General features: G+C 35.9%; 49 non-coding genes across 49 annotated transcripts; 27 read left to right on the top strand and 22 right to left on the bottom strand.

Moving 5' to 3' along the window:
* Positions 1-56: 56 nt before the first annotated feature.
* On the bottom strand, positions 57-129 carry TRNAK-UUU (transfer RNA lysine (anticodon UUU)). Its single transcript has one exon. It is a non-coding gene; the product is annotated as a tRNA-Lys (tRNA).
* Positions 130-329: 200 nt separating this feature from the next.
* On the top strand, positions 330-448 carry LOC145307748 (5S ribosomal RNA). The gene has a single exon (XR_013875617.1). It is a non-coding gene; the product is annotated as a 5S ribosomal RNA (ribosomal RNA).
* Positions 449-1090: 642 nt separating this feature from the next.
* LOC145307802 (5S ribosomal RNA) lies at positions 1091-1209 on the top strand. The gene has a single exon (XR_013875671.1). It is a non-coding gene; the product is annotated as a 5S ribosomal RNA (ribosomal RNA).
* Positions 1210-2780: 1571 nt separating this feature from the next.
* On the top strand, positions 2781-2853 carry TRNAA-AGC (transfer RNA alanine (anticodon AGC)). The gene has a single exon. It is a non-coding gene; the product is annotated as a tRNA-Ala (tRNA).
* Positions 2854-3018: 165 nt separating this feature from the next.
* Positions 3019-3137, top strand: LOC145308591 (5S ribosomal RNA). The gene has a single exon (XR_013876414.1). It is a non-coding gene; the product is annotated as a 5S ribosomal RNA (ribosomal RNA).
* Positions 3138-3224: 87 nt separating this feature from the next.
* On the top strand, positions 3225-3343 carry LOC145308467 (5S ribosomal RNA). Its single transcript, XR_013876298.1, has one exon. It is a non-coding gene; the product is annotated as a 5S ribosomal RNA (ribosomal RNA).
* Positions 3344-3430: 87 nt separating this feature from the next.
* On the top strand, positions 3431-3549 carry LOC145308639 (5S ribosomal RNA). Its single transcript, XR_013876462.1, has one exon. It is a non-coding gene; the product is annotated as a 5S ribosomal RNA (ribosomal RNA).
* A 66-nt stretch (positions 3550-3615) lies between these two features.
* Positions 3616-3686, bottom strand: TRNAG-GCC (transfer RNA glycine (anticodon GCC)). The gene has a single exon. It is a non-coding gene; the product is annotated as a tRNA-Gly (tRNA).
* Positions 3687-4104: 418 nt separating this feature from the next.
* On the bottom strand, positions 4105-4222 carry LOC145308094 (U5 spliceosomal RNA). The gene has a single exon (XR_013875925.1). It is a non-coding gene; the product is annotated as a U5 spliceosomal RNA (small nuclear RNA).
* A 328-nt stretch (positions 4223-4550) lies between these two features.
* Positions 4551-4742, bottom strand: LOC145308042 (U2 spliceosomal RNA). Its single transcript, XR_013875876.1, has one exon. It is a non-coding gene; the product is annotated as a U2 spliceosomal RNA (small nuclear RNA).
* Positions 4743-5009: 267 nt separating this feature from the next.
* Positions 5010-5174, bottom strand: LOC145307952 (U1 spliceosomal RNA). The gene has a single exon (XR_013875794.1). It is a non-coding gene; the product is annotated as a U1 spliceosomal RNA (small nuclear RNA).
* A 707-nt stretch (positions 5175-5881) lies between these two features.
* LOC145308571 (5S ribosomal RNA) lies at positions 5882-6000 on the top strand. The gene has a single exon (XR_013876395.1). It is a non-coding gene; the product is annotated as a 5S ribosomal RNA (ribosomal RNA).
* A 1159-nt stretch (positions 6001-7159) lies between these two features.
* On the top strand, positions 7160-7232 carry TRNAM-CAU (transfer RNA methionine (anticodon CAU)). The gene has a single exon. It is a non-coding gene; the product is annotated as a tRNA-Met (tRNA).
* A 244-nt stretch (positions 7233-7476) lies between these two features.
* Positions 7477-7549, bottom strand: TRNAR-UCU (transfer RNA arginine (anticodon UCU)). The gene has a single exon. It is a non-coding gene; the product is annotated as a tRNA-Arg (tRNA).
* A 300-nt stretch (positions 7550-7849) lies between these two features.
* TRNAD-GUC (transfer RNA aspartic acid (anticodon GUC)) lies at positions 7850-7921 on the bottom strand. The gene has a single exon. It is a non-coding gene; the product is annotated as a tRNA-Asp (tRNA).
* A 75-nt stretch (positions 7922-7996) lies between these two features.
* Positions 7997-8069, bottom strand: TRNAK-UUU (transfer RNA lysine (anticodon UUU)). The gene has a single exon. It is a non-coding gene; the product is annotated as a tRNA-Lys (tRNA).
* Positions 8070-8269: 200 nt separating this feature from the next.
* On the top strand, positions 8270-8388 carry LOC145307728 (5S ribosomal RNA). Its single transcript, XR_013875598.1, has one exon. It is a non-coding gene; the product is annotated as a 5S ribosomal RNA (ribosomal RNA).
* Positions 8389-9030: 642 nt separating this feature from the next.
* LOC145307801 (5S ribosomal RNA) lies at positions 9031-9149 on the top strand. Its single transcript, XR_013875670.1, has one exon. It is a non-coding gene; the product is annotated as a 5S ribosomal RNA (ribosomal RNA).
* Positions 9150-10720: 1571 nt separating this feature from the next.
* TRNAA-AGC (transfer RNA alanine (anticodon AGC)) lies at positions 10721-10793 on the top strand. The gene has a single exon. It is a non-coding gene; the product is annotated as a tRNA-Ala (tRNA).
* A 165-nt stretch (positions 10794-10958) lies between these two features.
* LOC145308385 (5S ribosomal RNA) lies at positions 10959-11077 on the top strand. The gene has a single exon (XR_013876220.1). It is a non-coding gene; the product is annotated as a 5S ribosomal RNA (ribosomal RNA).
* An 87-nt stretch (positions 11078-11164) lies between these two features.
* LOC145308466 (5S ribosomal RNA) lies at positions 11165-11283 on the top strand. Its single transcript, XR_013876297.1, has one exon. It is a non-coding gene; the product is annotated as a 5S ribosomal RNA (ribosomal RNA).
* Positions 11284-11370: 87 nt separating this feature from the next.
* LOC145308638 (5S ribosomal RNA) lies at positions 11371-11489 on the top strand. Its single transcript, XR_013876461.1, has one exon. It is a non-coding gene; the product is annotated as a 5S ribosomal RNA (ribosomal RNA).
* A 66-nt stretch (positions 11490-11555) lies between these two features.
* TRNAG-GCC (transfer RNA glycine (anticodon GCC)) lies at positions 11556-11626 on the bottom strand. Its single transcript has one exon. It is a non-coding gene; the product is annotated as a tRNA-Gly (tRNA).
* A 418-nt stretch (positions 11627-12044) lies between these two features.
* LOC145308093 (U5 spliceosomal RNA) lies at positions 12045-12162 on the bottom strand. Its single transcript, XR_013875924.1, has one exon. It is a non-coding gene; the product is annotated as a U5 spliceosomal RNA (small nuclear RNA).
* Positions 12163-12491: 329 nt separating this feature from the next.
* LOC145308041 (U2 spliceosomal RNA) lies at positions 12492-12683 on the bottom strand. Its single transcript, XR_013875875.1, has one exon. It is a non-coding gene; the product is annotated as a U2 spliceosomal RNA (small nuclear RNA).
* Positions 12684-12950: 267 nt separating this feature from the next.
* On the bottom strand, positions 12951-13115 carry LOC145307951 (U1 spliceosomal RNA). The gene has a single exon (XR_013875793.1). It is a non-coding gene; the product is annotated as a U1 spliceosomal RNA (small nuclear RNA).
* Positions 13116-13822: 707 nt separating this feature from the next.
* Positions 13823-13941, top strand: LOC145308570 (5S ribosomal RNA). The gene has a single exon (XR_013876394.1). It is a non-coding gene; the product is annotated as a 5S ribosomal RNA (ribosomal RNA).
* A 1159-nt stretch (positions 13942-15100) lies between these two features.
* Positions 15101-15173, top strand: TRNAM-CAU (transfer RNA methionine (anticodon CAU)). Its single transcript has one exon. It is a non-coding gene; the product is annotated as a tRNA-Met (tRNA).
* Positions 15174-15417: 244 nt separating this feature from the next.
* On the bottom strand, positions 15418-15490 carry TRNAR-UCU (transfer RNA arginine (anticodon UCU)). The gene has a single exon. It is a non-coding gene; the product is annotated as a tRNA-Arg (tRNA).
* Positions 15491-15790: 300 nt separating this feature from the next.
* On the bottom strand, positions 15791-15862 carry TRNAD-GUC (transfer RNA aspartic acid (anticodon GUC)). Its single transcript has one exon. It is a non-coding gene; the product is annotated as a tRNA-Asp (tRNA).
* A 75-nt stretch (positions 15863-15937) lies between these two features.
* On the bottom strand, positions 15938-16010 carry TRNAK-UUU (transfer RNA lysine (anticodon UUU)). Its single transcript has one exon. It is a non-coding gene; the product is annotated as a tRNA-Lys (tRNA).
* A 200-nt stretch (positions 16011-16210) lies between these two features.
* On the top strand, positions 16211-16329 carry LOC145307727 (5S ribosomal RNA). The gene has a single exon (XR_013875597.1). It is a non-coding gene; the product is annotated as a 5S ribosomal RNA (ribosomal RNA).
* A 642-nt stretch (positions 16330-16971) lies between these two features.
* On the top strand, positions 16972-17090 carry LOC145307800 (5S ribosomal RNA). The gene has a single exon (XR_013875669.1). It is a non-coding gene; the product is annotated as a 5S ribosomal RNA (ribosomal RNA).
* A 1571-nt stretch (positions 17091-18661) lies between these two features.
* Positions 18662-18734, top strand: TRNAA-AGC (transfer RNA alanine (anticodon AGC)). The gene has a single exon. It is a non-coding gene; the product is annotated as a tRNA-Ala (tRNA).
* A 165-nt stretch (positions 18735-18899) lies between these two features.
* On the top strand, positions 18900-19018 carry LOC145308589 (5S ribosomal RNA). Its single transcript, XR_013876412.1, has one exon. It is a non-coding gene; the product is annotated as a 5S ribosomal RNA (ribosomal RNA).
* Positions 19019-19105: 87 nt separating this feature from the next.
* On the top strand, positions 19106-19224 carry LOC145308465 (5S ribosomal RNA). The gene has a single exon (XR_013876296.1). It is a non-coding gene; the product is annotated as a 5S ribosomal RNA (ribosomal RNA).
* An 87-nt stretch (positions 19225-19311) lies between these two features.
* LOC145308637 (5S ribosomal RNA) lies at positions 19312-19430 on the top strand. The gene has a single exon (XR_013876460.1). It is a non-coding gene; the product is annotated as a 5S ribosomal RNA (ribosomal RNA).
* Positions 19431-19496: 66 nt separating this feature from the next.
* On the bottom strand, positions 19497-19567 carry TRNAG-GCC (transfer RNA glycine (anticodon GCC)). Its single transcript has one exon. It is a non-coding gene; the product is annotated as a tRNA-Gly (tRNA).
* Positions 19568-19985: 418 nt separating this feature from the next.
* Positions 19986-20103, bottom strand: LOC145308092 (U5 spliceosomal RNA). Its single transcript, XR_013875923.1, has one exon. It is a non-coding gene; the product is annotated as a U5 spliceosomal RNA (small nuclear RNA).
* Positions 20104-20432: 329 nt separating this feature from the next.
* On the bottom strand, positions 20433-20624 carry LOC145308040 (U2 spliceosomal RNA). The gene has a single exon (XR_013875874.1). It is a non-coding gene; the product is annotated as a U2 spliceosomal RNA (small nuclear RNA).
* Positions 20625-20891: 267 nt separating this feature from the next.
* LOC145307950 (U1 spliceosomal RNA) lies at positions 20892-21056 on the bottom strand. Its single transcript, XR_013875792.1, has one exon. It is a non-coding gene; the product is annotated as a U1 spliceosomal RNA (small nuclear RNA).
* Positions 21057-21763: 707 nt separating this feature from the next.
* LOC145308569 (5S ribosomal RNA) lies at positions 21764-21882 on the top strand. The gene has a single exon (XR_013876393.1). It is a non-coding gene; the product is annotated as a 5S ribosomal RNA (ribosomal RNA).
* Positions 21883-23041: 1159 nt separating this feature from the next.
* On the top strand, positions 23042-23114 carry TRNAM-CAU (transfer RNA methionine (anticodon CAU)). The gene has a single exon. It is a non-coding gene; the product is annotated as a tRNA-Met (tRNA).
* Positions 23115-23358: 244 nt separating this feature from the next.
* On the bottom strand, positions 23359-23431 carry TRNAR-UCU (transfer RNA arginine (anticodon UCU)). Its single transcript has one exon. It is a non-coding gene; the product is annotated as a tRNA-Arg (tRNA).
* Positions 23432-23731: 300 nt separating this feature from the next.
* Positions 23732-23803, bottom strand: TRNAD-GUC (transfer RNA aspartic acid (anticodon GUC)). The gene has a single exon. It is a non-coding gene; the product is annotated as a tRNA-Asp (tRNA).
* A 75-nt stretch (positions 23804-23878) lies between these two features.
* Positions 23879-23951, bottom strand: TRNAK-UUU (transfer RNA lysine (anticodon UUU)). The gene has a single exon. It is a non-coding gene; the product is annotated as a tRNA-Lys (tRNA).
* Positions 23952-24151: 200 nt separating this feature from the next.
* LOC145307726 (5S ribosomal RNA) lies at positions 24152-24270 on the top strand. The gene has a single exon (XR_013875596.1). It is a non-coding gene; the product is annotated as a 5S ribosomal RNA (ribosomal RNA).
* A 642-nt stretch (positions 24271-24912) lies between these two features.
* Positions 24913-25031, top strand: LOC145307799 (5S ribosomal RNA). Its single transcript, XR_013875668.1, has one exon. It is a non-coding gene; the product is annotated as a 5S ribosomal RNA (ribosomal RNA).
* A 1571-nt stretch (positions 25032-26602) lies between these two features.
* TRNAA-AGC (transfer RNA alanine (anticodon AGC)) lies at positions 26603-26675 on the top strand. The gene has a single exon. It is a non-coding gene; the product is annotated as a tRNA-Ala (tRNA).
* The last annotated feature ends 457 nt before the right edge of the window (positions 26676-27132 follow it).

The raw sequence follows: 27132 nt of genomic DNA, 5'->3' as shown, positions 1-27132 counted from the left end.
TTTCTAGTCTCTACGTACGTATCACACTGATTGGAGACTTGAACAAAAAATGAGAGCGCCCGAGCAGGGGCTCGAACCCTGGACCGTTAGGTTAAAAGCCTAACGCTCTACCGACTGAGCTACCCGGGCATCATGCTTATTTAAAATTACAGTAACAAAATTGTGTCACCAGATGGCAGCAGCATTTTAGTTCATGGTAGGCTTGGTTTTCTCTCTGTTTATTTTTGGTTAAGTGCAACCTGAGTTGTATAGAATAAATCATCCCTCCATAATTTTCCTGTATTGTAGCATTTTGCATTTAGCATATGTCACATTTTCCAAAGTTAAATGTCTATGGCCATACCATGTTGAAAGCACCAGCTCTCGTCCGATCACTGAAGTTAAGCAACATTGGGCCAAGTTAGTACTTGGATGGGTGACCGCCTGGGAATACTTGGTGTCGTAGGCAAATCTTTTCATCCTTTTTTATAAGTTGAGAAAAAAAAATACCAAAGTGTGAAAAATGTAAACCAGCACAGCAAGAGACAACTGCTTATGCTTATTTTTTACACTTAAAGCCCTTATACAATGCAACCACTATGATATAATATGTAGTTACTGTTTTTGTCACCAGATGGCAGCTCTATTTAGTTCCCAGTTAGGCTTAGTTTTCTCCGTGTTGAGGCATGAGTTTTGGGTTGACAACTATTATTGTTCGATAAAATGAAATCTTTCAGTACTACACATACCTGTTTGGATTAATATTTTAGTTACCTTGTGCTTGTATTTTATGAAAATTAACTTTTCTGGTCGGACCTTCAACAAATATCAAAATAATATGGTTGTCCAAGTAACCTTACATCATTGTCTAAAACGACCAAGCTAATATTGCTTGATTCACTTCTACAAGAGGTGTGTATCACCTTGAGTCCGCTCGGGTTGGGTGTCTGTCTTAGTCAGTCACAAATATCTTTATTCAGGGTTAAAGAGAACTCACTAATCACTGGAAACCAATCTAGAACTTAGAATCATTTACCGTAGATACCTGTACGTATTTTCTCTTGGTAATGCATTTACCATTTAGTTTATGCCACACTTTCCTTTGATAAATGTCTACGGCCATACCATGTTGAAAGCACCAGTTCTTGACCGATCACTGAAGTTAAGCAACATTGGGCCAAGCTAGTACTTGGATGGGTGACCGCCTGGGAATACTTGGTGTCGTAGGCTTTAACATTTTATCCATATTTCAAAATTTGTCTCTTTTTCTTCCTTGTCCGTAGATTCCTGTACTGTTGAGCGTTTTGCATTCATTTCACGCCACATTTTCTCTTCGTAATGCATTTTGCATTTAATTTTTGCCACATTTTCCGTTGATATATGTCTACGGCCATACCATGTTGAAAGCACCAGTTCTCGTCCGATTTTCGTGATTAAAAGTCAAGAAGTTTTTGTTTAAAAATTAACAATAAGAAAGCTTTTTTCTCTATTGATATTTTGATTTTAAATGTTTTGATTTGCTTTCTTTTTAATTTTGATGGATCATTTATAATGATTACAAGAAATTGGGTAAATTTACCCCCAAAACAATTTAGTACCTAGTCAATATTTAGATTTTTTCTCGAGGCAAAGAATTTAAATTTAAAATAATCACGAAACCTATCTATAGTTTATATTTTGCATGAAATTGTATTTCATGATATTGCTGAATTTATTTAACTTTTTATTTATATAAATTATTTATATTTATTCATTTATGTTTCTAAATATGGTTTAAAAGCATATTTCATTATGATTATTACCGAATTTTAATTTTTATTGAGTAGTGTAATTCAAAACTTGTTTGACAGGTTTCCTAGATTTACTCAAATTTATTAATTTTAATCTAAAATTTTCAAGTAAACTTAAAGTATTAATATTATACTTCGTAATTTTAACAAAAGTTTATGAATTTTAATTATTTTATTGGTTTATTTTTGTTTTCAAAGTTTTTTTTTGTTTTATTTTTGATTACTTAATTTCATAGATTAAGACAAAAAATGCATAGTTAAATAATTATTTCATTTTATTTACAGATTTTGCAAATTACAATATATATTTATCACTTTCTAATAATTTCATTTTAAAAGTAAAATTTTCGCCTAGATATTTAAATTTTATTGATTTAAATTTAAAGTTTTATTTAGGATTTATAGTTTGAATCATCTTTACAAAGGTGATATTTAATAATTAGAAAAAGGAAGGCAATGAATTTTGCTGCATATATTTTCATTCTATTTCGGTTTTATGCAAATAAAATGTGGCCTTTTCATTTCCTTGCTTATTTGGTTGACTTGACCAATATAAAGTAGGGTACATTGGTGTATCCATTTAATGATTACATATTTTTGGAGTAAAAATTCAATTTTCGGATTTTTTCTCCACAGAAGAGATATCATTATGTTCTTCTGCTATATTTTTTGTTTTATGGTTCTTGCAAAAAAGATAATTTGCAGTGATTTTATCTTTTTGCAAGAATTATATATTTTTTTTCATCATTTGTATACATATTGTAACTTTAAAAGCCCTTATTGTGGGTTCACTTTTAATAAAACTCTGTAGCGCTTTGGATGAATAAATTTTAAAAGAAAAAAATCACTGTAGTTAAGCAACATTGGGCCAAGTTAGTACTTGGATGGGTGACCGCCTGGGAATACTTGGTGTCGTAGGCTCTAACATTTTATCCATATTTCAAATTTGTCTCTTTTTCTTTCTTGTCCAAGAGAAATTTCTAATCACTGAGAACATAAGGTGAAACCCAAGGGGATGTAGCTCAGATGGTAGAGCGCTCGCTTAGCATGCGAGAGGTACGGGGATCGATACCCCGCATCTCCAAGTATCATTTTTCCCCCGTACTACACAAGCACCAAACAAAAAAATAAACACACAAAGAAAAACAAAAGTCTGAAAATTTAAACCAGTAAAACTTTAAACCTTTTTGTTGCATTAGAATGTTATTTAATAAACCAGAAGTTAGTAGAGCATTCCCTCAGAGTAAATGTCTACGGCCATACCATGTTGAAAGCACCAGTTCTCGTCTGATCACTGAAGTTAAGCAACATTGGGCCAAGTTAGTACTTGGATGGGTGACCGCCTGGGAATACTTGGTGTCGTAGGTTCAATATTTTTGGAATTTTGACCCAACCAATCCTAGCCCAAACCTAACTAAACCTCACACAAGTTTGAAAATCATGTTGTCACTTTATGTCTACGGCCATACCATGTTGAAAGCACCAGTTCTCGTCCGATCACTGAAGTTAAGCAACATTGGGCCAAGTTAGTACTTGGATGGGTGACCGCCTGGGAATACTTGGTGTCGTAGGTTCAATATTTTTGGAATTTTGACCCAACCAATCCTAGCCCAAACCTAACTAAACCTCACACAAGTTTGAAAATCATGTTGTCACTTTATGTCTACGGCCATACCATGTTGAAAGCACCAGTTCTCGTCCGATCACTGAAGTTAAGCAACATTGGGCCAAGTTAGTACTTGGATGGGTGACCGCCTGGGAACACTTGGTGTTGTAAACTCTACATCTTTCTTTCTTATCTTGTCACTGAAAACAGAAAAGTTGTGTTAACGTAGAAAATAATTGCTGCAACGTCCGGGAATCGAACCCGGGCCGCTCGCGTGGCAGGCGAGCATTCTACCACTGAACCAACGTTGCTGGTATGCTCTTTGGCTATTCGTATAACCCAACCCCTTGCTGAAAATCATTATTCAGAAATCTGTCAATTTATAACCCAAATACAGATTGATATAGCTTTACACCTGAGTATGACTTGCTGTAAGTAGACTTTGGCAGTAGGTAAGGACTTTCTTCAGCCCGGCAAGACAATATCTGAGTGATCCTTGGTTCACTTGTACACACCTTTTAGTGAAGTGAATCAAGCAAGTATAGCTTGGTCAGTTTAGACAAATGGTAACTGCAATTTTAGCCATTCCTACCGTAGGCTATTTGTCAGCATGGTTGGCCAGTTTTATTTTTACAAATTTGAAGTGGTTGGTTGGAGATGAATGGTTTTGTGGTAAACACATCCTGACATCCTGTCCCTACATGCCTGTTGTAATATGATTCTTTAAGTGGGCTCTCTCATGGAAAGCCTTCAGATAAATTGGATGTAATTCCAATATGATCCACTTACACGGAAATCTTTAGTAAAAGGCGAAAGATTTATTCGTGCTGTAGGTAGATCCTGGACATGCTCAAACAACACAAATAGCTCCATATCCTTGGCAGCTGTTAGGCTTGTTCCATTGACCAATCTAATGTAGTTGTCAGCAAAGACATGTAGAGATTGTGTCAAAGTTCAGCTTATTCACCAAAAAACACAAGCCCCTAGAATAACTTGAGGCGGAAAATTATCCATTAAATGACATTCAACTTTAGGGGTTTGCACCACCTAGCATTAAAACATTGAACTACATGAAGGAAGTGGAGCCATTGTGCTTTTGGCAGCATGCTTTTTGACTTGTGCAAACTTGATACAGGTTGTACACAATGTATTGAGTGGTCCAGTTTAGAAGTGGGGACAAGTGGGCCGATCCTGGTGGTACTGCAATACCAAGCCAACCCGTGATAAGGCTGGAGCAAGCTCCAAGTCCTTATCCCCTAACAAAAATGAGTTTAATATCGAAGGGGACACATGGTCCCCGTATCAGATATTAAGCTGATATGAACAGATACTACACTTTGATCTTAGCCAAAAGGCCGAGAAGCGATGCCGAAGAATAGTTCCAGTATGCTACCTTAGAGTCATAACCTGACTATTGTACTGTCTGGCAAAAGATTAGCATGCAGGCTGCCTAATCATTGTTAGAGAGAGTATAGTCAATCTGCCTAGTTCAAAGCAAAGACTTTACTTTAAATTGGGCTCCGATAGAAGCCTTTTTCTGGCCAACTACACAAACTTTAGCAACTCCTAATGAGTGAAATTTGAACTAGATGGTTAAGTTACACATTCTAATTCAGTTGTCTGTTCTGTATTTATTAGGGGATGCGCGAACGCAGTCCCCAACTACCAAAAATTGTGCGTTCGAGTTACCCACATTTGGGGTAATCGTAGGGGTCAGCCATGCCTGAGTGCAATGGCACAGCCTCACCCTAGAGGAACCACCTTAGTGTTCATGGTTAACCTCCACGCCAGGTAAGTATGAGAGTAGGAGTCGATTTCAGTGTATGGGTGACAAAGACTATAGATATTTTGCTGACCAGCTCCACGACTTCACACAAAACATGATTCAGTTGAAGTGTCCCCTCAGAAATGCTATATTTATACTTTTTCAAATAGTTGGTGACATACTTTGTTGATGAAACCTTCGGTAGGAGGTCTTCCATTGAAACAAATGCGACACCTAGAGGCCAAATTATTGGCTACATAATATACATGATTGCTACTTTACAGGTTACTAGTGGCTTTAGGGGGGGGATTTTTTTTGTTTTTGGGAGGGTTGGGGGTGTCCCACACCCCCAAGAAAATAGCTTAAAACCACCGCAGGACCAATAGGTATATACCCTGAAGAGTAGAATCCATTCGGTTCAGTGGTTACCGAGATCTTAAGGGACAGACAGACATCGTTCTGCTTTGTATTACAGATGCATCCTAATTACCAATAGTGAGCTATCATCAGCTCTGACAGAAATAGCATTACAGTTCACACTGCAACCACAGGATCAATACACACCTCTTAATGAAGTGGATCAAGCAAATTTAGCTTGGTCAGTTTAGACAAATACAAGACGCAAACTGTCACTTGTTATAACAAGATTACCAAGAGTTAGCACTGGTTGCAACGCAACGAACCAAACAGAAGGATGGTATGGTAATATCCACATAACAATGTGAAAATGCTTTATCAAATGTCTACGGCCATACCATGTTAAAAGCACCAGTTCTCGTCCGATCACTGAAGTTAAGCAACATTGGGCCAAGTTAGTACTTGGATGGGTGACCGCCTGGGAATACTTGGTGTCGTAGACTTAACATTTTTGGAATTTTGACCCAAACAATCCTAGCCCAAACCTAACTAAACCCCACACAATTAATGTCTACGGCCATACCATGTTGAAAGCACCAGTTCTCGTCCGATCACTGAAGTTAATCAACATTGGGCAAACAAAATTTAGCATTTATGCTAAATTTTGTTTGCTTAAATAACATTCTATTGCAACAAAAAGGTGATGTTAGCAAATAATTTCTTGAATAAAATCATAAAACGTTATTTCATTTAATTTTCATTTTTTCACTGTTGTGTTTTTATTTGACATTAAAAATAAAAATCATAAAAAATCTTCCAAATCAAAGAGAAAAAATCTTTGAATTATTGGTCAATTTAAGTTCAAAGATTTTTTTATTGTAAAAAGTTAATTTTTTAAAAATATTTTAGAAAAAAATCTTCTAACAAAAAAAAATTTTCATAATCCAAGATGGCGTCAATACATGTAAAATAATATTTTTAAAACAAAAAATTAAAACTTGAATATCTTTTTTCACAGATTGAATTTCAAAAATCGGTCTGACAGTTTTTCCAAAGTCAGTATGATCTATTGAATGAAAAAGGTTTGAAACTGATAGAACATTTCTTTATACTAAAATATATTTTTTCTCCTGTTTTTTCCCACACTTCCAAAAAATGAAATTCAATTAAAAATTAAATTGTTCTCACGTTAAAAAAATTTTCTCACGGGTCCAAAAAATGAATTTAAATGAAAATCATATGTACCATTTAAATCAAAATGAATGGTTCCCACATTCTAAAAATTTTCCCACGCTTGACATTCTTGAAAAATGCTAAATAAATGGACATTTAAACAAACCAAAGATCGCGTTTTTTGCAATGGAATGTGTTTTGTAAAAATCTTTGAAACTTTGGATTTATACACCACGGAAACTTGTTACATAGAGTAAACAGCTTTATTGCCCTCTGCTTTTCTTTAAGTGTGCTAGTTACTAGGCAAATATGTATTTGTGGTTTTCACTTTGGCGTACATAATAATATTGTAAAAAAAGCGTCAGTGGTATAGTGGTGAGCATAGCTGCCTTCCAAGCAGTTGACCCGGGTTTGATTCCCGGCTGACGCATTTTCATCTCATTTCATTTTGTACATTCAAAAAGAGTAGTAATCCTGTACTGCCAACAAGCCTCCGTAGCGCAGTAGGCAGCGCGTCAGTCTCATAATCTGAAGGCCGTGAGTTCGAGCCTCACCGGGGGCAGGCAAACACTTTTTCATCTCCTGGTTGTGTTTTGAAAAATAGTTTTGTCAGAAGTGGGATTCAAACCCACGCCCTCATCGAGGACCAGAATTCTCACAACCACTCTCTATCAGAGAGCAAGGAAGTTGTCCTTGAGTCTGGCACCTTAGACCACTCGGCCATCCTGACTGCTAATATAGTGTTCACGGATTAAGAAATTCCATGTTTTGATAACCCAAAAAGGTTAGCCAAAATGCAATGTTAGCATCCCATCTGGGGATCGAACCCAGGACCTTTGGATTAGAAGTCCAACGCGCTATCCTCTGCGCTAATGGGACTTGGTAAGAGAAAAGAAAATAGTAGCATTTGTTGACATAAAACATTATGGAAGGCAAGAAAAAGAAAATCAAGTAGAGAAGAAAAAAAGCATGTAGTTTTTGCATTGTGCTAATACTTATACATATCATCTCAATCAGGCCCGTTAGCTCAGTTGGTTAGAGCGTTGTGCTAATAACGCAAAGGTTGCGGGTTCGATCCCCCTACCGGCCAGCTAATACTTTTACCAAATTGAACAGTTTGCAGTGGCGGAAATATTTAACGGAAAAAAAAAGAAATTTCACAAGGTTGAAAAATTATCTCTCCCCGACCGGGAATCGAACCCGGGCCTTCCACGTGACAGGCGGAGATCCTCACCACTAGACTATCGAGGAATTCTTATTGACCAGCTATTTTCTAGTCTCTACGTACGTATCACACTGATTGGAGACTTGAACAAAAAATGAGAGCGCCCGAGCAGGGGCTCGAACCCTGGACCGTTAGGTTAAAAGCCTAACGCTCTACCGACTGAGCTACCCGGGCATCATGCTTATTTAAAATTACAGTAACAAAATTGTCTCACCAGATGGCAGCAGCATTTTAGTTCATGGTAGGCTTGGTTTTCTCTCTGTTTATTTTTGGTTAAGTGCAACCTGAGTTGTATAGAATAAATCATCCCTCCATAATTTTCCTGTATTGTAGCATTTTGCATTTAGCATATGTCACATTTTCCAAAGTTAAATGTCTACGGCCATACCATGTTGAAAGCACCAGCTCTCGTCCGATCACTGAAGTTAAGCAACATTGGGCCAAGTTAGTACTTGGATGGGTGACCGCCTGGGAATACTTGGTGTCGTAGGCAAATCTTTTCATCCTTTTTTATAAGTTGAGAAAAAAAAATACCAAAGTGTGAAAAATGTAAACCAGCACAGCAAGAGACAACTGCTTATGCTTATTTTTTACACTTAAAGCCCTTATACAATGCAACCACTATGATATAATATGTAGTTACTGTTTTTGTCACCAGATGGCAGCTCTATTTAGTTCCCAGTTAGGCTTAGTTTTCTCCGTGTTGAGGCATGAGTTTTGGGTTGACAACTATTATTGTTCGATAAAATGAAATCTTTCAGTACTACACATACCTGTTTGGATTAATATTTTAGTTACCTTGTGCTTGTATTTTATGAAAATTAACTTTTCTGGTCGGACCTTCAACAAATATCAAAATAATATGGTTGTCCAAGTAACCTTACATCATTGTCTAAAACGACCAAGCTAATATTGCTTGATTCACTTCTACAAGAGGTGTGTATCACCTTGAGTCCGCTCGGGTTGGGTGTCTGTCTTAGTCAGTCACAAATATCTTTATTCAGGGTTAAAGAGAACTCACTAATCACTGGAAACCAATCTAGAACTTAGAATCATTTACCGTAGATACCTGTACGTATTTTCTCTTGGTAATGCATTTTCCATTTAGTTTATGCCACACTTTCCTTTGATAAATGTCTACGGCCATACCATGTTGAAAGCACCAGTTCTTGACCGATCACTGAAGTTAAGCAACATTGGGCCAAGCTAGTACTTGGATGGGTGACCGCCTGGGAATACTTGGTGTCGTAGGCTTTAACATTTTATCCATATTTCAAAATTTGTCTCTTTTTCTTCCTTGTCCGTAGATTCCTGTACTGTTGAGCGTTTTGCATTCATTTCACGCCACATTTTCTCTTCGTAATGCATTTTGCATTTAATTTTTGCCACATTTTCCGTTGATATATGTCTACGGCCATACCATGTTGAAAGCACCAGTTCTCGTCCGATTTTCGTGATTAAAAGTCAAGAAGTTTTTGTTTAAAAATTAACAATAAGAAAGCTTTTTTCTCTATTGATATTTTGATTTTAAATGTTTTGATTTGCTTTCTTTTTAATTTTGATGGATCATTTATAATGATTACAAGAAATTGGGTAAATTTACCCCCAAAACAATTTAGTACCTAGTCAATATTTAGATTTTTTCTCGAGGCAAAGAATTTAAATTTAAAATAATCACGAAACCTATCTATAGTTTATATTTTGCATGAAATTGTATTTCATGATATTGCTGAATTTATTTAACTTTTTATTTATATAAATTATTTATATTTATTCATTTATGTTTCTAAATATGGTTTAAAAGCATATTTCATTATGATTATTACCGAATTTTAATTTTTATTGAGTAGTGTAATTCAAAACTTGTTTGACAGGTTTCCTAGATTTACTCAAATTTATTAATTTTAATCTAAAATTTTCAAGTAAACTTAAAGTATTAATATTATACTTCGTAATTTTAACAAAAGTTTATGAATTTTAATTATTTTATTGGTTTATTTTTGTTTTCAAAGTTTTTTTTTGTTTTATTTTTGATTACTTAATTTCATAGATTAAGACAAAAAATGCATAGTTAAATAATTATTTCATTTTATTTACAGATTTTGCAAATTACAATATATATTTATCACTTTCTAATAATTTCATTTTAAAAGTAAAATTTTCGCCTAGATATTTAAATTTTATTGATTTAAATTTAAAGTTTTATTTAGGATTTATAGTTTGAATCATCTTTACAAAGGTGATATTTAATAATTAGAAAAAGGAAGGCAATGAATTTTGCTGCATATATTTTCATTCTATTTCGGTTTTATGCAAATAAAATGTGGCCTTTTCATTTCCTTGCTTATTTGGTTGACTTGACCAATATAAAGTAGGGTACATTGGTGTATCCATTTAATGATTACATATTTTTGGAGTAAAAATTCAATTTTCGGGTTTTTTCTCCACAGAAGAGATATCATTATGTTCTTCTGCTATATTTTTTGTTTTATGGTTCTTGCAAAAAAGATAATTTGCAGTGATTTTATCTTTTTGCAAGAATTATATATTTTTTTTCATCATTTGTATACATATTGTAACTTTAAAAGCCCTTATTGTGGGTTCACTTTTAATAAAACTCTGTAGCGCTTTGGATGAATAAATTTTAAAAGAAAAAAATCACTGTAGTTAAGCAACATTGGGCCAAGTTAGTACTTGGATGGGTGACCGCCTGGGAATACTTGGTGTCGTAGGCTCTAACATTTTATCCATATTTCAAATTTGTCTCTTTTTCTTTCTTGTCCAAGAGAAATTTCTAATCACTGAGAACATAAGGTGAAACCCAAGGGGATGTAGCTCAGATGGTAGAGCGCTCGCTTAGCATGCGAGAGGTACGGGGATCGATACCCCGCATCTCCAAGTATCATTTTTCCCCCGTACTACACAAGCACCAAACAAAAAAATAAACACACAAAGAAAAACAAAAGTCTGAAAATTTAAACCAGTAAAACTTTAAACCTTTTTGTTGCATTAGAATGTTATTTAATAAACCAGAAGTTAGTAGAGCATTCCCTCAGAGTAAATGTCTACGGCCATACCATGTTGAAAGCACCAGTTCTCATCTGATCACTGAAGTTAAGCAACATTGGGCCAAGTTAGTACTTGGATGGGTGACCGCCTGGGAATACTTGGTGTCGTAGGTTCAATATTTTTGGAATTTTGACCCAACCAATCCTAGCCCAAACCTAACTAAACCTCACACAAGTTTGAAAATCATGTTGTCACTTTATGTCTACGGCCATACCATGTTGAAAGCACCAGTTCTCGTCCGATCACTGAAGTTAAGCAACATTGGGCCAAGTTAGTACTTGGATGGGTGACCGCCTGGGAATACTTGGTGTCGTAGGTTCAATATTTTTGGAATTTTGACCCAACCAATCCTAGCCCAAACCTAACTAAACCTCACACAAGTTTGAAAATCATGTTGTCACTTTATGTCTACGGCCATACCATGTTGAAAGCACCAGTTCTCGTCCGATCACTGAAGTTAAGCAACATTGGGCCAAGTTAGTACTTGGATGGGTGACCGCCTGGGAACACTTGGTGTTGTAAACTCTACATCTTTCTTTCTTATCTTGTCACTGAAAACAGAAAAGTTGTGTTAACGTAGAAAATAATTGCTGCAACGTCCGGGAATCGAACCCGGGCCGCTCGCGTGGCAGGCGAGCATTCTACCACTGAACCAACGTTGCTGGTATGCTCTTTGGCTATTCGTATAACCCAACCCCTTGCTGAAAATCATTATTCAGAAATCTGTCAATTTATAACCCAAATACAGATTGATATAGCTTTACACCTGAGTATGACTTGCTGTAAGTAGACTTTGGCAGTAGGTAAGGACTTTCTTCAGCCCGGCAAGACAATATCTGAGTGATCCTTGGTTCACTTGTACACACCTTTTAGTGAAGTGAATCAAGCAAGTATAGCTTGGTCAGTTTAGACAAATGGTAACTGCAATTTTAGCCATTCCTACCGTAGGCTATTTGTCAGCATGGTTGGCCAGTTTTATTTTTACAAATTTGAAGTGGTTGGTTGGAGATGAATGGTTTTGTGGTAAACACATCCTGACATCCTGTCCCTACATGCCTGTTGTAATATGATTCTTTAAGTGGGCTCTCTCATGGAAAGCCTTCAGATAAATTGGATGTAATTCCAATATGATCCACTTACACGGAAATCTTTAGTAAAAGGCGAAAGATTTATTCGTGCTGTAGGTAGATCCTGGACATGCTCAAACAACACAAATAGCTCCATATCCTTGGCAGCTGTTAGGCTTGTTCCATTGACCAATCTAATGTAGTTGTCAGCAAAGACATGTAGAGATTGTGTCAAAGTTCAGCTTATTCACCAAAAAAACACAAGCCCCTAGAATAACTTGAGGCGGAAAATTATCCATTAAATGACATTCAACTTTAGGGGTTTGCACCACCTAGCATTAAAACATTGAACTACATGAAGGAAGTGGAGCCATTGTGCTTTTGGCAGCATGCTTTTTGACTTGTGCAAACTTGATACAGGTTGTACACAATGTATTGAGTGGTCCAGTTTAGAAGTGGGGACAAGTGGGCCGATCCTGGTGGTACTGCAATACCAAGCCAACCCGTGATAAGGCTGGAGCAAGCTCCAAGTCCTTATCCCCTAACAAAAATGAGTTTAATATCGAAGGGGACACATGGTCCCCGTATCAGATATTAAGCTGATATGAACAGATACTACACTTTGATCTTAGCCAAAAGGCCGAGAAGCGATGCCGAAGAATAGTTCCAGTATGCTACCTTAGAGTCATAACCTGACTATTGTACTGTCTGGCAAAAGATTAGCATGCAGGCTGCCTAATCATTGTTAGAGAGAGTATAGTCAATCTGCCTAGTTCAAAGCAAAGACTTTACTTTAAATTGGGCTCCGATAGAAGCCTTTTTCTGGCCAACTACACAAACTTTAGCAACTCCTAATGAGTGAAATTTGAACTAGATGGTTAAGTTACACATTCTAATTCAGTTGTCTGTTCTGTATTTATTAGGGGATGCGCGAACGCAGTCCCCAACTACCAAAAATTGTGCGTTCGAGTTACCCACATTTGGGGTAATCGTAGGGGTCAGCCATGCCTGAGTGCAATGGCACAGCCTCACCCTAGAGGAACCACCTTAGTGTTCATGGTTAACCTCCACGCCAGGTAAGTATGAGAGTAGGAGTCGATTTCAGTGTATGGGTGACAAAGACTATAGATATTTTGCTGACCAGCTCCACGACTTCACACAAAACATGATTCAGTTGAAGTGTCCCCTCAGAAATGCTATATTTATACTTTTTCAAATAGTTGGTGACATACTTTGTTGATGAAACCTTCGGTAGGAGGTCTTCCATTGAAACAAATGCGACACCTAGAGGCCAAATTATTGGCTACATAATATACATGATTGCTACTTTACAGGTTACTAGTGGCTTTAGGGGGGGGATTTTTTTTGTTTTTGGGAGGGTTGGGGGTGTCCCACACCCCCAAGAAAATAGCTTAAAACCACCGCAGGACCAATAGGTATATACCCTGAAGAGTAGAATCCATTCGGTTCAGTGGTTACCGAGATCTTAAGGGACAGACAGACATCGTTCTGCTTTGTATTACAGATGCATCCTAATTACCAATAGTGAGCTATCATCAGCTCTGACAGAAATAGCATTACAGTTCACACTGCAACCACAGGATCAATACACACCTCTTAATGAAGTGGATCAAGCAAATTTAGCTTGGTCAGTTTAGACAAATACAAGACGCAAACTGTCACTTGTTATAACAAGATTACCAAGAGTTAGCACTGGTTGCAACGCAACGAACCAAACAGAAGGATGGTATGGTAATATCCACATAACAATGTGAAAATGCTTTATCAAATGTCTACGGCCATACCATGTTAAAAGCACCAGTTCTCGTCCGATCACTGAAGTTAAGCAACATTGGGCCAAGTTAGTACTTGGATGGGTGACCGCCTGGGAATACTTGGTGTCGTAGACTTAACATTTTTGGAATTTTGACCCAAACAATCCTAGCCCAAACCTAACTAAACCCCACACAATTAATGTCTACGGCCATACCATGTTGAAAGCACCAGTTCTCGTCCGATCACTGAAGTTAATCAACATTGGGCAAACAAAATTTAGCATTTATGCTAAATTTTGTTTGCTTAAATAACATTCTATTGCAACAAAAAGGTGATGTTAGCAAATAATTTCTTGAATAAAATCATAAAACGTTATTTCATTTAATTTTCATTTTTTCACTGTTGTGTTTTTATTTGACATTAAAAATAAAAATCATAAAAAATCTTCCAAATCAAAGAGAAAAAATCTTTGAATTATTGGTCAATTTAAGTTCAAAGATTTTTTTATTGTAAAAAGTTAATTTTTTAAAAATATTTTAGAAAAAAATCTTCTAACAAAAAAAAATTTTCATAATCCAAGATGGCGTCAATACATGTAAAATAATATTTTTAAAACAAAAAATTAAAACTTGAATATCTTTTTTCACAGATTGAATTTCAAAAATCGGTCTGACAGTTTTTCCAAAGTCAGTATGATCTATTGAATGAAAAAGGTTTGAAACTGATAGAACATTTCTTTATACTAAAATATATTTTTTCTCCTGTTTTTTCCCACACTTCCAAAAAATGAAATTCAATTAAAAATTAAATTGTTCTCACGTTAAAAAAATTTTCTCACGGGTCCAAAAAATGAATTTAAATGAAAATCATATGTACCATTTAAATCAAAATGAATGGTTCCCACATTCTAAAAATTTTCCCACGCTTGACATTCTTGAAAAATGCTAAATAAATGGACATTTAAACAAACCAAAGATCGCGTTTTTTGCAATGGAATGTGTTTTGTAAAAATCTTTGAAACTTTGGATTTATACACCACGGAAACTTGTTACATAGAGTAAACAGCTTTATTGCCCTCTGCTTTTCTTTAAGTGTGCTAGTTACTAGGCAAATATGTATTTGTGGTTTTCACTTTGGCGTACATAATAATATTGTAAAAAAAGCGTCAGTGGTATAGTGGTGAGCATAGCTGCCTTCCAAGCAGTTGACCCGGGTTTGATTCCCGGCTGACGCATTTTCATCTCATTTCATTTTGTACATTCAAAAAGAGTAGTAATCCTGTACTGCCAACAAGCCTCCGTAGCGCAGTAGGCAGCGCGTCAGTCTCATAATCTGAAGGCCGTGAGTTCGAGCCTCACCGGGGGCAGGCAAACACTTTTTCATCTCCTGGTTGTGTTTTGAAAAATAGTTTTGTCAGAAGTGGGATTCAAACCCACGCCCTCATCGAGGACCAGAATTCTCACAACCACTCTCTATCAGAGAGCAAGGAAGTTGTCCTTGAGTCTGGCACCTTAGACCACTCGGCCATCCTGACTGCTAATATAGTGTTCACGGATTAAGAAATTCCATGTTTTGATAACCCAAAAAGGTTAGCCAAAATGCAATGTTAGCATCCCATCTGGGGATCGAACCCAGGACCTTTGGATTAGAAGTCCAACGCGCTATCCTCTGCGCTAATGGGACTTGGTAAGAGAAAAGAAAATAGTAGCATTTGTTGACATAAAACATTATGGAAGGCAAGAAAAAGAAAATCAAGTAGAGAAGAAAAAAAGCATGTAGTTTTTGCATTGTGCTAATACTTATACATATCATCTCAATCAGGCCCGTTAGCTCAGTTGGTTAGAGCGTTGTGCTAATAACGCAAAGGTTGCGGGTTCGATCCCCCTACCGGCCAGCTAATACTTTTACCAAATTGAACAGTTTGCAGTGGCGGAAATATTTAACGGAAAAAAAAAGAAATTTCACAAGGTTGAAAAATTATCTCTCCCCGACCGGGAATCGAACCCGGGCCTTCCACGTGACAGGCGGAGATCCTCACCACTAGACTATCGAGGAATTCTTATTGACCAGCTATTTTCTAGTCTCTACGTACGTATCACACTGATTGGAGACTTGAACAAAAAATGAGAGCGCCCGAGCAGGGGCTCGAACCCTGGACCGTTAGGTTAAAAGCCTAACGCTCTACCGACTGAGCTACCCGGGCATCATGCTTATTTAAAATTACAGTAACAAAATTGTCTCACCAGATGGCAGCAGCATTTTAGTTCATGGTAGGCTTGGTTTTCTCTCTGTTTATTTTTGGTTAAGTGCAACCTGAGTTGTATAGAATAAATCATCCCTCCATAATTTTCCTGTATTGTAGCATTTTGCATTTAGCATATGTCACATTTTCCAAAGTTAAATGTCTACGGCCATACCATGTTGAAAGCACCAGCTCTCGTCCGATCACTGAAGTTAAGCAACATTGGGCCAAGTTAGTACTTGGATGGGTGACCGCCTGGGAATACTTGGTGTCGTAGGCAAATCTTTTCATCCTTTTTTATAAGTTGAGAAAAAAAAATACCAAAGTGTGAAAAATGTAAACCAGCACAGCAAGAGACAACTGCTTATGCTTATTTTTTACACTTAAAGCCCTTATACAATGCAACCACTATGATATAATATGTAGTTACTGTTTTTGTCACCAGATGGCAGCTCTATTTAGTTCCCAGTTAGGCTTAGTTTTCTCCGTGTTGAGGCATGAGTTTTGGGTTGACAACTATTATTGTTCGATAAAATGAAATCTTTCAGTACTACACATACCTGTTTGGATTAATATTTTAGTTACCTTGTGCTTGTATTTTATGAAAATTAACTTTTCTGGTCGGACCTTCAACAAATATCAAAATAATATGGTTGTCCAAGTAACCTTACATCATTGTCTAAAACGACCAAGCTAATATTGCTTGATTCACTTCTACAAGAGGTGTGTATCACCTTGAGTCCGCTCGGGTTGGGTGTCTGTCTTAGTCAGTCACAAATATCTTTATTCAGGGTTAAAGAGAACTCACTAATCACTGGAAACCAATCTAGAACTTAGAATCATTTACCGTAGATACCTGTACGTATTTTCTCTTGGTAATGCATTTTCCATTTAGTTTATGCCACACTTTCCTTTGATAAATGTCTACGGCCATACCATGTTGAAAGCACCAGTTCTTGACCGATCACTGAAGTTAAGCAACATTGGGCCAAGCTAGTACTTGGATGGGTGACCGCCTGGGAATACTTGGTGTCGTAGGCTTTAACATTTTATCCATATTTCAAAATTTGTCTCTTTTTCTTCCTTGTCCGTAGATTCCTGTACTGTTGAGCGTTTTGCATTCATTTCACGCCACATTTTCTCTTCGTAATGCATTTTGCATTTAATTTTTGCCACATTTTCCGTTGATATATGTCTACGGCCATACCATGTTGAAAGCACCAGTTCTCGTCCGATTTTCGTGATTAAAAGTCAAGAAGTTTTTGTTTAAAAATTAACAATAAGAAAGCTTTTTTCTCTATTGATATTTTGATTTTAAATGTTTTGATTTGCTTTCTTTTTAATTTTGATGGATCATTTATAATGATTACAAGAAATTGGGTAAATTTACCCCCAAAACAATTTAGTACCTAGTCAATATTTAGATTTTTTCTCGAGGCAAAGAATTTAAATTTAAAATAATCACGAAACCTATCTATAGTTTATATTTTGCATGAAATTGTATTTCATGATATTGCTGAATTTATTTAACTTTTTATTTATATAAATTATTTATATTTATTCATTTATGTTTCTAAATATGGTTTAAAAGCATATTTCATTATGATTATTACCGAATTTTAATTTTTATTGAGTAGTGTAATTCAAAACTTGTTTGACAGGTTTCCTAGATTTACTCAAATTTATTAATTTTAATCTAAAATTTTCAAGTAAACTTAAAGTATTAATATTATACTTCGTAATTTTAACAAAAGTTTATGAATTTTAATTATTTTATTGGTTTATTTTTGTTTTCAAAGTTTTTTTTTGTTTTATTTTTGATTACTTAATTTCATAGATTAAGACAAAAAATGCATAGTTAAATAATTATTTCATTTTATTTACAGATTTTGCAAATTACAATATATATTTATCACTTTCTAATAATTTCATTTTAAAAGTAAAATTTTCGCCTAGATATTTAAATTTTATTGATTTAAATTTAAAGTTTTATTTAGGATTTATAGTTTGAATCATCTTTACAAAGGTGATATTTAATAATTAGAAAAAGGAAGGCAATGAATTTTGCTGCATATATTTTCATTCTATTTCGGTTTTATGCAAATAAAATGTGGCCTTTTCATTTCCTTGCTTATTTGGTTGACTTGACCAATATAAAGTAGGGTACATTGGTGTATCCATTTAATGATTACATATTTTTGGAGTAAAAATTCAATTTTCGGGTTTTTTCTCCACAGAAGAGATATCATTATGTTCTTCTGCTATATTTTTTGTTTTATGGTTCTTGCAAAAAAGATAATTTGCAGTGATTTTATCTTTTTGCAAGAATTATATATTTTTTTTCATCATTTGTATACATATTGTAACTTTAAAAGCCCTTATTGTGGGTTCACTTTTAATAAAACTCTGTAGCGCTTTGGATGAATAAATTTTAAAAGAAAAAAATCACTGTAGTTAAGCAACATTGGGCCAAGTTAGTACTTGGATGGGTGACCACCTGGGAATACTTGGTGTCGTAGGCTCTAACATTTTATCCATATTTCAAATTTGTCTCTTTTTCTTTCTTGTCCAAGAGAAATTTCTAATCACTGAGAACATAAGGTGAAACCCAAGGGGATGTAGCTCAGATGGTAGAGCGCTCGCTTAGCATGCGAGAGGTACGGGGATCGATACCCCGCATCTCCAAGTATCATTTTTCCCCCGTACTACACAAGCACCAAACAAAAAAATAAACACACAAAGAAAAACAAAAGTCTGAAAATTTAAACCAGTAAAACTTTAAACCTTTTTGTTGCATTAGAATGTTATTTAATAAACCAGAAGTTAGTAGAGCATTCCCTCAGAGTAAATGTCTACGGCCATACCATGTTGAAAGCACCAGTTCTCGTCTGATCACTGAAGTTAAGCAACATTGGGCCAAGTTAGTACTTGGATGGGTGACCGCCTGGGAATACTTGGTGTCGTAGGTTCAATATTTTTGGAATTTTGACCCAACCAATCCTAGCCCAAACCTAACTAAACCTCACACAAGTTTGAAAATCATGTTGTCACTTTATGTCTACGGCCATACCATGTTGAAAGCACCAGTTCTCGTCCGATCACTGAAGTTAAGCAACATTGGGCCAAGTTAGTACTTGGATGGGTGACCGCCTGGGAATACTTGGTGTCGTAGGTTCAATATTTTTGGAATTTTGACCCAACCAATCCTAGCCCAAACCTAACTAAACCTCACACAAGTTTGAAAATCATGTTGTCACTTTATGTCTACGGCCATACCATGTTGAAAGCACCAGTTCTCGTCCGATCACTGAAGTTAAGCAACATTGGGCCAAGTTAGTACTTGGATGGGTGACCGCCTGGGAACACTTGGTGTTGTAAACTCTACATCTTTCTTTCTTATCTTGTCACTGAAAACAGAAAAGTTGTGTTAACGTAGAAAATAATTGCTGCAACGTCCGGGAATCGAACCCGGGCCGCTCGCGTGGCAGGCGAGCATTCTACCACTGAACCAACGTTGCTGGTATGCTCTTTGGCTATTCGTATAACCCAACCCCTTGCTGAAAATCATTATTCAGAAATCTGTCAATTTATAACCCAAATACAGATTGATATAGCTTTACACCTGAGTATGACTTGCTGTAAGTAGACTTTGGCAGTAGGTAAGGACTTTCTTCAGCCCGGCAAGACAATATCTGAGTGATCCTTGGTTCACTTGTACACACCTTTTAGTGAAGTGAATCAAGCAAGTATAGCTTGGTCAGTTTAGACAAATGGTAACTGCAATTTTAGCCATTCCTACCGTAGGCTATTTGTCAGCATGGTTGGCCAGTTTTATTTTTACAAATTTGAAGTGGTTGGTTGGAGATGAATGGTTTTGTGGTAAACACATCCTGACATCCTGTCCCTACATGCCTGTTGTAATATGATTCTTTAAGTGGGCTCTCTCATGGAAAGCCTTCAGATAAATTGGATGTAATTCCAATATGATCCACTTACACGGAAATCTTTAGTAAAAGGCGAAAGATTTATTCGTGCTGTAGGTAGATCCTGGACATGCTCAAACAACACAAATAGCTCCATATCCTTGGCAGCTGTTAGGCTTGTTCCATTGACCAATCTAATGTAGTTGTCAGCAAAGACATGTAGAGATTGTGTCAAAGTTCAGCTTATTCACCAAAAAAACACAAGCCCCTAGAATAACTTGAGGCGGAAAATTATCCATTAAATGACATTCAACTTTAGGGGTTTGCACCACCTAGCATTAAAACATTGAACTACATGAAGGAAGTGGAGCCATTGTGCTTTTGGCAGCATGCTTTTTGACTTGTGCAAACTTGATACAGGTTGTACACAATGTATTGAGTGGTCCAGTTTAGAAGTGGGGACAAGTGGGCCGATCCTGGTGGTACTGCAATACCAAGCCAACCCGTGATAAGGCTGGAGCAAGCTCCAAGTCCTTATCCCCTAACAAAAATGAGTTTAATATCGAAGGGGACACATGGTCCCCGTATCAGATATTAAGCTGATATGAACAGATACTACACTTTGATCTTAGCCAAAAGGCCGAGAAGCGATGCCGAAGAATAGTTCCAGTATGCTACCTTAGAGTCATAACCTGACTATTGTACTGTCTGGCAAAAGATTAGCATGCAGGCTGCCTAATCATTGTTAGAGAGAGTATAGTCAATCTGCCTAGTTCAAAGCAAAGACTTTACTTTAAATTGGGCTCCGATAGAAGCCTTTTTCTGGCCAACTACACAAACTTTAGCAACTCCTAATGAGTGAAATTTGAACTAGATGGTTAAGTTACACATTCTAATTCAGTTGTCTGTTCTGTATTTATTAGGGGATGCGCGAACGCAGTCCCCAACTACCAAAAATTGTGCGTTCGAGTTACCCACATTTGGGGTAATCGTAGGGGTCAGCCATGCCTGAGTGCAATGGCACAGCCTCACCCTAGAGGAACCACCTTAGTGTTCATGGTTAACCTCCACGCCAGGTAAGTATGAGAGTAGGAGTCGATTTCAGTGTATGGGTGACAAAGACTATAGATATTTTGCTGACCAGCTCCACGACTTCACACAAAACATGATTCAGTTGAAGTGTCCCCTCAGAAATGCTATATTTATACTTTTTCAAATAGTTGGTGACATACTTTGTTGATGAAACCTTCGGTAGGAGGTCTTCCATTGAAACAAATGCGACACCTAGAGGCCAAATTATTGGCTACATAATATACATGATTGCTACTTTACAGGTTACTAGTGGCTTTAGGGGGGGGATTTTTTTTGTTTTTGGGAGGGTTGGGGGTGTCCCACACCCCCAAGAAAATAGCTTAAAACCACCGCAGGACCAATAGGTATATACCCTGAAGAGTAGAATCCATTCGGTTCAGTGGTTACCGAGATCTTAAGGGACAGACAGACATCGTTCTGCTTTGTATTACAGATGCATCCTAATTACCAATAGTGAGCTATCATCAGCTCTGACAGAAATAGCATTACAGTTCACACTGCAACCACAGGATCAATACACACCTCTTAATGAAGTGGATCAAGCAAATTTAGCTTGGTCAGTTTAGACAAATACAAGACGCAAACTGTCACTTGTTATAACAAGATTACCAAGAGTTAGCACTGGTTGCAACGCAACGAACCAAACAGAAGGATGGTATGGTAATATCCACATAACAATGTGAAAATGCTTTATCAAATGTCTACGGCCATACCATGTTAAAAGCACCAGTTCTCGTCCGATCACTGAAGTTAAGCAACATTGGGCCAAGTTAGTACTTGGATGGGTGACCGCCTGGGAATACTTGGTGTCGTAGACTTAACATTTTTGGAATTTTGACCCAAACAATCCTAGCCCAAACCTAACTAAACCCCACACAATTAATGTCTACGGCCATACCATGTTGAAAGCACCAGTTCTCGTCCGATCACTGAAGTTAATCAACATTGGGCAAACAAAATTTAGCATTTATGCTAAATTTTGTTTGCTTAAATAACATTCTATTGCAACAAAAAGGTGATGTTAGCAAATAATTTCTTGAATAAAATCATAAAACGTTATTTCATTTAATTTTCATTTTTTCACTGTTGTGTTTTTATTTGACATTAAAAATAAAAATCATAAAAAATCTTCCAAATCAAAGAGAAAAAATCTTTGAATTATTGGTCAATTTAAGTTCAAAGATTTTTTTATTGTAAAAAGTTAATTTTTTAAAAATATTTTAGAAAAAAATCTTCTAACAAAAAAAAATTTTCATAATCCAAGATGGCGTCAATACATGTAAAATAATATTTTTAAAACAAAAAATTAAAACTTGAATATCTTTTTTCACAGATTGAATTTCAAAAATCGGTCTGACAGTTTTTCCAAAGTCAGTATGATCTATTGAATGAAAAAGGTTTGAAACTGATAGAACATTTCTTTATACTAAAATATATTTTTTCTCCTGTTTTTTCCCACACTTCCAAAAAATGAAATTCAATTAAAAATTAAATTGTTCTCACGTTAAAAAAATTTTCTCACGGGTCCAAAAAATGAATTTAAATGAAAATCATATGTACCATTTAAATCAAAATGAATGGTTCCCACATTCTAAAAATTTTCCCACGCTTGACATTCTTGAAAAATGCTAAATAAATGGACATTTAAACAAACCAAAGATCGCGTTTTTTGCAATGGAATGTGTTTTGTAAAAATCTTTGAAACTTTGGATTTATACACCACGGAAACTTGTTACATAGAGTAAACAGCTTTATTGCCCTCTGCTTTTCTTTAAGTGTGCTAGTTACTAGGCAAATATGTATTTGTGGTTTTCACTTTGGCGTACATAATAATATTGTAAAAAAAGCGTCAGTGGTATAGTGGTGAGCATAGCTGCCTTCCAAGCAGTTGACCCGGGTTTGATTCCCGGCTGACGCATTTTCATCTCATTTCATTTTGTACATTCAAAAAGAGTAGTAATCCTGTACTGCCAACAAGCCTCCGTAGCGCAGTAGGCAGCGCGTCAGTCTCATAATCTGAAGGCCGTGAGTTCGAGCCTCACCGGGGGCAGGCAAACACTTTTTCATCTCCTGGTTGTGTTTTGAAAAATAGTTTTGTCAGAAGTGGGATTCAAACCCACGCCCTCATCGAGGACCAGAATTCTCACAACCACTCTCTATCAGAGAGCAAGGAAGTTGTCCTTGAGTCTGGCACCTTAGACCACTCGGCCATCCTGACTGCTAATATAGTGTTCACGGATTAAGAAATTCCATGTTTTGATAACCCAAAAAGGTTAGCCAAAATGCAATGTTAGCATCCCATCTGGGGATCGAACCCAGGACCTTTGGATTAGAAGTCCAACGCGCTATCCTCTGCGCTAATGGGACTTGGTAAGAGAAAAGAAAATAGTAGCATTTGTTGACATAAAACATTATGGAAGGCAAGAAAAAGAAAATCAAGTAGAGAAGAAAAAAAGCATGTAGTTTTTGCATTGTGCTAATACTTATACATATCATCTCAATCAGGCCCGTTAGCTCAGTTGGTTAGAGCGTTGTGCTAATAACGCAAAGGTTGCGGGTTCGATCCCCCTACCGGCCAGCTAATACTTTTACCAAATTGAACAGTTTGCAGTGGCGGAAATATTTAACGGAAAAAAAAAGAAATTTCACAAGGTTGAAAAATTATCTCTCCCCGACCGGGAATCGAACCCGGGCCTTCCACGTGACAGGCGGAGATCCTCACCACTAGACTATCGAGGAATTCTTATTGACCAGCTATTTTCTAGTCTCTACGTACGTATCACACTGATTGGAGACTTGAACAAAAAATGAGAGCGCCCGAGCAGGGGCTCGAACCCTGGACCGTTAGGTTAAAAGCCTAACGCTCTACCGACTGAGCTACCCGGGCATCATGCTTATTTAAAATTACAGTAACAAAATTGTCTCACCAGATGGCAGCAGCATTTTAGTTCATGGTAGGCTTGGTTTTCTCTCTGTTTATTTTTGGTTAAGTGCAACCTGAGTTGTATAGAATAAATCATCCCTCCATAATTTTCCTGTATTGTAGCATTTTGCATTTAGCATATGTCACATTTTCCAAAGTTAAATGTCTACGGCCATACCATGTTGAAAGCACCAGCTCTCGTCCGATCACTGAAGTTAAGCAACATTGGGCCAAGTTAGTACTTGGATGGGTGACCGCCTGGGAATACTTGGTGTCGTAGGCAAATCTTTTCATCCTTTTTTATAAGTTGAGAAAACAAAATACCAAAGTGTGAAAAATGTAAACCAGCACAGCAAGAGACAACTGCTTATGCTTATTTTTTACACTTAAAGCCCTTATACAATGCAACCACTATGATATAATATGTAGTTACTGTTTTTGTCACCAGATGGCAGCTCTATTTAGTTCCCAGTTAGGCTTAGTTTTCTCCGTGTTGAGGCATGAGTTTTGGGTTGACAACTATTATTGTTCGATAAAATGAAATCTTTCAGTACTACACATACCTGTTTGGATTAATATTTTAGTTACCTTGTGCTTGTATTTTATGAAAATTAACTTTTCTGGTCGGACCTTCAACAAATATCAAAATAATATGGTTGTCCAAGTAACCTTACATCATTGTCTAAAACGACCAAGCTAATATTGCTTGATTCACTTCTACAAGAGGTGTGTATCACCTTGAGTCCGCTCGGGTTGGGTGTCTGTCTTAGTCAGTCACAAATATCTTTATTCAGGGTTAAAGAGAACTCACTAATCACTGGAAACCAATCTAGAACTTAGAATCATTTACCGTAGATACCTGTACGTATTTTCTCTTGGTAATGCATTTTCCATTTAGTTTATGCCACACTTTCCTTTGATAAATGTCTACGGCCATACCATGTTGAAAGCACCAGTTCTTGACCGATCACTGAAGTTAAGCAACATTGGGCCAAGCTAGTACTTGGATGGGTGACCGCCTGGGAATACTTGGTGTCGTAGGCTTTAACATTTTATCCATATTTCAAAATTTGTCTCTTTTTCTTCCTTGTCCGTAGATTCCTGTACTGTTGAGCGTTTTGCATTCATTTCACGCCACATTTTCTCTTCGTAATGCATTTTGCATTTAATTTTTGCCACATTTTCCGTTGATATATGTCTACGGCCATACCATGTTGAAAGCACCAGTTCTCGTCCGATTTTCGTGATTAAAAGTCAAGAAGTTTTTGTTTAAAAATTAACAATAAGAAAGCTTTTTTCTCTATTGATATTTTGATTTTAAATGTTTTGATTTGCTTTCTTTTTAATTTTGATGGATCATTTATAATGATTACAAGAAATTGGGTAAATTTACCCCCAAAACAATTTAGTACCTAGTCAATATTTAGATTTTTTCTCGAGGCAAAGAATTTAAATTTAAAATAATCACGAAACCTATCTATAGTTTATATTTTGCATGAAATTGTATTTCATGATATTGCTGAATTTATTTAACTTTTTATTTATATAAATTATTTATATTTATTCATTTATGTTTCTAAATATGGTTTAAAAGCATATTTCATTATGATTATTACCGAATTTTAATTTTTATTGAGTAGTGTAATTCAAAACTTGTTTGACAGGTTTCCTAGATTTACTCAAATTTATTAATTTTAATCTAAAATTTTCAAGTAAACTTAAAGTATTAATATTATACTTCGTAATTTTAACAAAAGTTTATGAATTTTAATTATTTTATTGGTTTATTTTTGTTTTCAAAGTTTTTTTTTGTTTTATTTTTGATTACTTAATTTCATAGATTAAGACAAAAAATGCATAGTTAAATAATTATTTCATTTTATTTACAGATTTTGCAAATTACAATATATATTTATCACTTTCTAATAATTTCATTTTAAAAGTAAAATTTTCGCCTAGATATTTAAATTTTATTGATTTAAATTTAAAGTTTTATTTAGGATTTATAGTTTGAATCATCTTTACAAAGGTGATATTTAATAATTAGAAAAAGGAAGGCAATGAATTTTGCTGCATATATTTTCATTCTATTTCGGTTTTATGCAAATAAAATGTGGCCTTTTCATTTCCTTGCTTATTTGGTTGACTTGACCAATATAAAGTAGGGTACATTGGTGTATCCATTTAATGATTACATATTTTTGGAGTAAAAATTCAATTTTCGGGTTTTTTCTCCACAGAAGAGATATCATTATGTTCTTCTGCTATATTTTTTGTTTTATGGTTCTTGCAAAAAAGATAATTTGCAGTGATTTTATCTTTTTGCAAGAATTATATATTTTTTTTCATCATTTGTATACATATTGTAACTTTAAAAGCCCTTATTGTGGGTTCACTTTTAATAAAACTCTGTAGCGCTTTGGATGAATAAATTTTAAAAGAAAAAAATCACTGTAGTTAAGCAACATTGGGCCAAGTTAGTACTTGGATGGGTGACCGCCTGGGAATACTTGGTGTCGTAGGCTCTAACATTTTATCCATATTTCAAATTTGTCTCTTTTTCTTTCTTGTCCAAGAGAAATTTCTAATCACTGAGAACATAAGGTGAAACCCAAGGGGATGTAGCTCAGATGGTAGAGCGCTCGCTTAGCATGCGAGAGGTACGGGGATCGATACCCCGCATCTCCAAGTATCATTTTTCCCCCGTACTACACAAGCACCAAACAAAAAAATAAACACACAAAGAAAAACAAAAGTCTGAAAATTTAAACCAGTAAAACTTTAAACCTTTTTGTTGCATTAGAATGTTATTTAATAAACCAGAAGTTAGTAGAGCATTCCCTCAGAGTAAATGTCTACGGCCATACCATGTTGAAAGCACCAGTTCTCGTCTGATCACAAAGGTGATATTTAATAATTAGAAAAAGGAAGGCAATGAATTTTGCTGCATATATTTTCATTCTATTTCGGTTTTATGCAAATAAAATGTGGCCTTTTCATTTCCTTGCTTATTTGGTTGACTTGACCAATATAAAGTAGGGTACATTGGTGTATCCATTTAATGATTACATATTTTTGGAGTAAAAATTCAATTTTCGGGTTTTTTCTCCACAGAAGAGATATCATTATGTTCTTCTGCTATATT

The sequence above is a fragment of the Acartia tonsa genome, chromosome 15, assembly GCF_053477335.1.
Source record: "Acartia tonsa isolate MP-2025a chromosome 15, ASM5347733v1, whole genome shotgun sequence".
Lineage (NCBI taxonomy): Eukaryota > Metazoa > Arthropoda > Copepoda > Calanoida > Acartiidae > Acartia > Acartia tonsa.
Note: the sequence above shows the minus strand (reverse complement) of the source record. Positions and strands in the feature narration are given on the sequence as shown.